Source organism: Microtus ochrogaster, unplaced genomic scaffold (genome assembly GCF_000317375.1).
Source record: "Microtus ochrogaster isolate Prairie Vole_2 unplaced genomic scaffold, MicOch1.0 UNK3, whole genome shotgun sequence".
Taxonomy (NCBI): Eukaryota; Metazoa; Chordata; class Mammalia; order Rodentia; family Cricetidae; genus Microtus; species Microtus ochrogaster.
Window position 1 is genome coordinate 6,001,741 of NW_004949101.1, and position 7,155 is coordinate 6,008,895.

A 7,155-nucleotide genomic window follows, 5' to 3' on the forward strand; every position below is an offset into this window, starting at 1 on the left:
TTTGGATTCACCTTCTAATTTAGCTTCTCTAGGATCGCAAATTATAAGCTCACTGTCCTTTATTTATGGCTAGAAACCAAATATGAGTGAGTACATCCCATGTTCCTCTTTTTGGGTCTGCGTGCCAATTGTTAAGAACAGAGGAGACACCTCTGCTGATGGGGAATTTTCATACTCTCCCTTTTTATTCTGTCTTTTCATCTCCTTCATCACAGAAGTCCTACATGGAAAGGTGACGTAATGGTATTCCCATAAACAAAATTGTGACATCTGCCTGACCTGGAGATGTGCACCAAGGAAAAGATGTCTATTCTGATGATGTTTGAAGTCATATAACATGAGAAATAAATGCCCAAGAAAGCATAGCAGATATGACAAGACAGAAGAACATTCTAGAAGAAGGAGACATTGGAAAGGAAAATTCAGCTTTTGTAATCTCAACATTTCTGTACCAGTTGAATCTTGTACATTCAGGCTCTCTCATGAATTTTATCCCTGAGTTGTTTTAAAAAGGAAAGATAGTTCTTTGGATGTCTTCCAAGAGAAATCCAGATCTACTTCTACTTTTCAAAGCAGAAGTGAAATCAGCACATTGTTAAACCCCAAAAGTTCAGGCAGCAGGTGGATAATTTAGTCATGGAGCTGGCTGGTTAGTTATTTGGATAATTGAATTTAGGCCATCACGGATAATGTAATCCAGTTTAATTTGCAAAAATGTCAGGCCTGGAGACAGATCAGAAGGAAAGCATTTGGTGATGGCAGAAACGTCACTGGAGAGATTTACATAGTGTTATGAGCTGTCTAAGAAGCGACCCTTTCACAGCATCACTGCTACATTGAAGAGATTTGATTAAGAGCCTTGGCAATCTGGTGTGTGCCATTAATATTAGTGTTACATAATGCATTTTGATAATTTATGAAATGTTGATTTAGTAGTCCATTTGCCCCTTGTCAGAAGCATCTTGGAATGCCTTCACTTTTCGTTTGTTTACTTGAATAGTAATTTGATTTGGGGTTTTCCATTTGGCAAGTTGACTCTGGTCCCAATAACATCTACAACAAGGCCTCATGGTATTTTGTTCTAGAAAGTCTGTGCTTCCTGTGTTTGAAAGGCAAGTTATAAGTAAAACTAACACATTATCCATTTTCCTCCTCAGATTTATGGCAGAACACCTTTATGATTGTATCATCTTTGCCCCACTATCATTTGTATTCACGAGTGTATCTAGAAGACCTGGGCATAGTTGGTAGATCTGTAAGGGAACCCAACTGACATTTGTTTGGAATCTTGGAAGAAAATTGGTCATAACAGGGATGGGAGTGTTAGGTGACATGAGAGAGAAGTAGACATTACAAGTGTGTATTATGGCTGGAACACAAACTTAGTATGTATCTATTAGAGCCATAGGTACCCTAGTTCTAGACAAATGAGCCTGAAAAACTGGATCATAAGGAGACATAAATGCTTGGGGACTCCTCTAATTTTCAGGTAGGTTGGTACCTGTGATTTACTTATGTTGGGGAACAAATGATCCCAATGACTCAGTGTCAGAGGACAGTGGCTCTTGGAACATTTGTATATATTGAACCTTCTTTAGAAGCCTCAGAAAGACTTGGACTAGAGTTGTTAAGGTCTTGGTCCAACTTAAGTGGCACTCCAATATTCATGATAATATGAAAAACTTGGCCTTCCCAAGGAACTCTAGATCTGGACTTTCCATTGAAACAAGTCTTTCCTATGGTTTGTTTCTTAAAAGCATGTTTCAGTGAGGTAAAACGTGGATATTGATAGAAATCTCACTATGACAATAAACCTGGATCAATTCTTCTGTAGAATCTCATCGAGTATTCAGTTAGTATTTTCAAGGTTATCTTACTACTCAGTAATATATATGTACTGTATGTATACATATATATTTGTATTTATATATACACACACATATATATACACTTACACAAATACATACATACATATACACACACATATATGCATACACACATACTGAGTATATATATAAAACTGCCCAGAAGAAATAACCATGAGAATAAAATATATGAAAGACATGCTCTTATATATGGCAAATTTTAAATGGACCAAAGAAGTTTGCTAGTTGCCATTAGATGGTTAGAGTAATGAGGAATGACCACAGCCACAAGACAGTCTTCTAAAGCTATCCAGTAGAGTATCACTACTGCCAATTTCAAACCAAGGGAGCAGCAGTGTTAATTTAACCAATCACTGCTCTGTGTCTCATATCTCTTTTTCCACCCATGCCCTAAGCAGACAGTATTTTCGCCATGCACTTATTTTGTTGTATTTATTTTCTTCACAGCATATGTTGGAAGCTCGATAAGTCAAACAGTATGTTTTCACAGGTGGGGAGTGATAGCTTGAGGCTCTCTATAATGAGGTCCTTCCCATGAAGATCTCTCAAGATCTTGCGAAGTATTTAGTATGTTTGTGTTGTTTCACGTTGTGGATAAAGACTGTTGCTTCCAATCTAGCAACAAAGGTATGGAATAAGTCATCATTCTCTCTCAAATTTAATGTACCTTGGCCTGAACTTTTTGGAGCAAACAGGGAACTACATACCATCGCAGTTTTGGTGTGTGATATTTATATGAAATAAGTGCTAAGTCTCCAGGAATTTTCACACGAGACTCACTGACTCAAATGAGCTGGCCCTCAGGTACTCAGTAAAGGGAGCTAGATCACTTATTTTGTGGGATCATATTTATTTAGGCAATAGGTGACATTGCTTTGAAAAAAATGCTGCTAACCCATGAGGTCTCTGTGCAAAGCTTGAAGGAGCAAAAGCTCTCAAGAGCACAGACTTTGCCCTGCAAGAGCTCATTGCCCGGGCTGTGCGTTGGTAGGCAGCTATTTCTTGCAGTAGGTTGCTGAGTCGTCACTGAAACTTTCCTTAGGGAGCACCTGAGGTGCTTTCATGTGCCTACGATAGCCAAGACATTCTGAAAACCAGTGTAATAAGAATCCCTGGGGTAGACCTGGACAACTGTATTTTTTTTCCAGTTTCTAAGTGGTAGAGCCAAAACTTAGGATGACTATTTCAGTCTCTGTTCTTCCAAATGTGATCTTTGGAGTAGTAATATTGTCCTCACCGAGGGACTTATTAAGAATGAAGTATCTTTGCCTTATTCCAGACCTGCTGAATCAGGTCTGAAAATGAATTTGCATTTTCAATAAGATTGCCACGACTGTCTTTGTGCAGAAAATTTCCAGAAGATTTGAATCCAGTTTGTTGGCTTACACCTGTATTCCCAGATCACAGGAGGCTGAGATAGGAGGGTCGTCATAATTTAGGGGCCATCCTGGGCTACGTAGTAAATTCTAGGCAAGCCTGGGCTATAGAAATTTTTATATGGTTAATAGGACATTTCTATGATGGCTAATCTTCATTGTCAACTGAACTGGATTTTAAGTCGCAGAGGATATGGCGAGGCATACTTGCGGGTGCTTCTATGAAGGCATTTCCAGAGAAGATTAACTAAGGTGGGAAAGCCCAGCCTGGATGGGAATAGGATCATCCCATGGACTGGGAGCCCTGACACAGGATAAATGGACAGGAGAAATCCAGGCAAGAGCTAGTCTCCCATTCTGTCTGTCTCCTCCCTACCACGTGTGAACTGAGCTGCCTTGCCACCATGGACTGAACCCTCTGAGGCCATGAGACAAAACACGTTCTTCCTCCTTTGAGTTCATGAGAATTTTGTCCCAGAGATGCAAAAATGCTACTACAATAACTGGACCACCTAATGAGGCTTCCAGATGGGAGAAGGCAATTTATACTTTTAATTTTAATACGACATTTTAGTATGTTTCAAATACCATTTACATGCATTTGCGGTTGAGAGATGACTAATGATTTTGCAGACAAAAAGTGATTGGAAACTGTAGCTGAGACAACGTTCAAGATAAATGGCCAGGAATGGATCCTGGCTTAGCAATGCCCTTGGAGGTATCTTGCAAATAGGACATAAGAAGGGGAAGGAGGTTCTCTATTGCTTTTCTTTTGATAATGGCCCCAATCTGTTGGGAGATACATTACTTTTGCAAGAGGAATTTGGACTAGGAAAGGTTGAATATAAATGGGGATGGAAAACAATAAATGCTAGCTTTGGCACTTATGGGAACACAAACACTGACAAAGGCAAAGTGTATTTTTAAAGCAAAGGAAATATTCACTCTGTTGGCAGATGGAATTTACATAGAACTTGATCAAATACACACTCCCATCCGAAGTTAAAGACTGCTGCGTGGCCTTTTCACATGGAGTGTTGGTCCTTTGAGGAAGCAGGAAAGAGGGATCAGCAGATGCCGAGACTGGGCACCAATATTAAACATCCAGATGTGGGGAGCTCGAGACTGGAAAGGAAAATCACCTGCTGAACCCACGCTGACCGCCCTCCTGGTTGCTTCATTTACCAAGGGCAGCAAGAACACTGAGTCTGCAGAAGGAGGCTCTTCAGAGACATAGATTTGAAACCAAGCTGGTTGGTTTTCTCTGATGCGCCATATTTTCTGGAAGTTGTTGAGGAGCTGGGTGAACAATGTCATGTGTTCATGGAGATCTGAAACCGACCTGACTGTACGTCAGTGTCCCCTAAAGTATCAGCATGCTACTTTATCTGTTTTCTTCCCCGCTTTTCTCTCTTTCACCTTACTGTGCTTCCCACCTGCTCACCCCCCTTCACTCTTAAACTATTGTCTGTCCCTCCATCAGGAACCATGTCAGGAAAGCAATTTCCCTATTTCATTGTTGCAGGATGCCCATTAATCTTTCAGTGGATATTTTGGATAATTTCCCTTCATTTAATTGGTGTCAGCTTGCCCAGTAACAAGAGAAACTCTGCTGCCAATATCGCTCCCAGCAGCTCTGATTTGATCAGACCTGTGCAACATCCGGCATCCTGATGTTCATTTACAATGTGATGACTTCCCCAGTGCCACGCTACGAAGGCTCTGCTTGGTTTTACAGGAACTATTGGAGTTGGGTGTCTCTAGATAAAGGTCAAGGCCAACTTATCCATGGGGCATCAAAATCTTATTAAACTCTCTAAGCTGTTCAGGATGTGCCAGGATGAACCCTCAGCTCTGCATCTCTGCATCTCTGTCACAGAAGAGAAATAGCTGCTTAGGTCCCATTCTGTGCCCCGAACTCCATCCTGCCCACTTTTGGTGACCTCTGCTGTGTGTTTCCTCTGCCCTGCCCTACTTCCCTGTTTCTAACTATCAATCTCAGCTCATCAACTACATGCTAAGTTTGCAGACCCCTTTTGTCTAAATTGAGTTAGTTTTCAACATTTAGAGATCATGAGACTTGGCAACAACAACAAAAAAACAACAACCAAAAAACCGTGTATTTCTAATTTCTCACTAAAGAAAAGCCAAGCAAAGCAGCCCATTAAGGAGTGTGGCCTTGATGGCAGCAATGGCGTAGTCTAGCAGTCTCCATTGCCCTCACACCCTTTCTTCTCCTTGACCTCACCTCCTTTTACCTTTTAGTGGAAAGGTTGATTTTATCCGAGTTTCTCCATTCATTCTCTTTTCCGGATATGTCAGCTTTTTTGTTTAATTCAGTAAAAAATTTCAACTATTGCATAACCTAGTATCTTTTATAAAAAGTACCTTGGGCCATGAGTACTTCTGTTTTTTTTTTTTTTTTTGAGGGGGGTTGTTTTTATTTTTTAAATTTTGTTTCTGGTCTACAATATTTCCTTGTATATAATAAGACATCTTGGGGACATGACCCATATCTAAGTATGAAATGTGTATTTCATATATACTGGATACACGCAGCTAGAAGGTGGTTTTATGCAGTATTTTCAGTGGGATCAGGTTTTGACGAGCTGTCGGTGAGGTTGAATGTGGAGCTTTCTCTTCAGCATCAGGTCGGGAGAGCTCAGTGCATTTCCAGCTCTGGAACATTTTCAGTTTTGCATTTTCTGTTTGCAGATGCCCAACCTATGGTTCTCATTTGGAGAAGTGTTAGTCATTTTCTAATAATTTTGAGTGGTCCTTAGATTCCCCCCACACTGCGCTGCCCTCAGTAAATTTCTGTGTACATGTCTCTCACAAATATAAACAACTGTCACTTTGGTCTGTGGACCTAATAATTTGTACTGTGGCACATCCAAAGACTACAGTTCTGCCGTGCTCTCTGCTGTTTCTGTGGATGGCAGCATGCCTGTGAATTGCCTGCTCCCATTTGAAGCTGATATATGAGAAGCTGTCTGCGGTCGTAGTGGGAGTTGAGTTCGTCTGAAAAGGGTTTGTGCCTTTTTCTCTCTTAGCTAGGGCACACCTACCTCTAGGTTGCGGAAATCAAATGCCTCCTGAGGTTTCTTGGCCCACAGAGGTGTTCCTGATGCTGGTGAGTTAAGGCTGATGTGAGTCACAGAGGGTCACTCCCCCCCCCCCACTACACACACATGTGAATCTCTCATGCTCCTGGCCCTTGGCAACACTTTGGGATCTCAGCACCAAAAACAAACATTGTTCTTTAATCATGGGTCAATGAGTGGGGTCCGAGCAGAAGGTCACACCCGTCAGTGTAGTTTTGCAATAATGTTTGGGTGTATGATTTGTTATTAGTTTTGATGGAGGCTAGTGTCTTACTTAGTTACTGTTGCTGGGATAAAACCCCGTGACCAAAAGCAACTTGAGGAGGAAAGGGTTTATTTGATTTACATATCTGTTGAGGAAAGCTAATGCAGGAGCTCAAACTGGGCAGGAACTTGGAGGCAGGAGCTGAGGTAGAGGCCATGGAGGATGCTGCTTTACTGGCTTGTTCCTCAGCTTGTTCAGCCTGCTTTCTTATAGAACTCAAGACCACCAGCTCAGGGTGTTCCCACCCACATTTGGCAGGGCCCTCCCTCATTCTTCTCTAATTAAGAAAATTCCACTGATTTACGGAGGCCTTCTTCTCAGTGGAGAGTCCCTCCTCTCCAATGACTTTTGCTTGTGTCAAGTGACATAAAATTAGCCAGGATTGCTGGGGGATGACATGGGTTTCACTATACAAGGTTGGTTAGAATATATCTATGAGACACCTTCACCACACAGACACACACACACAGACACACACACACACACAGAGAGAGAGAGAGAGAGAGAGAGAGAGAGAGAGAGAG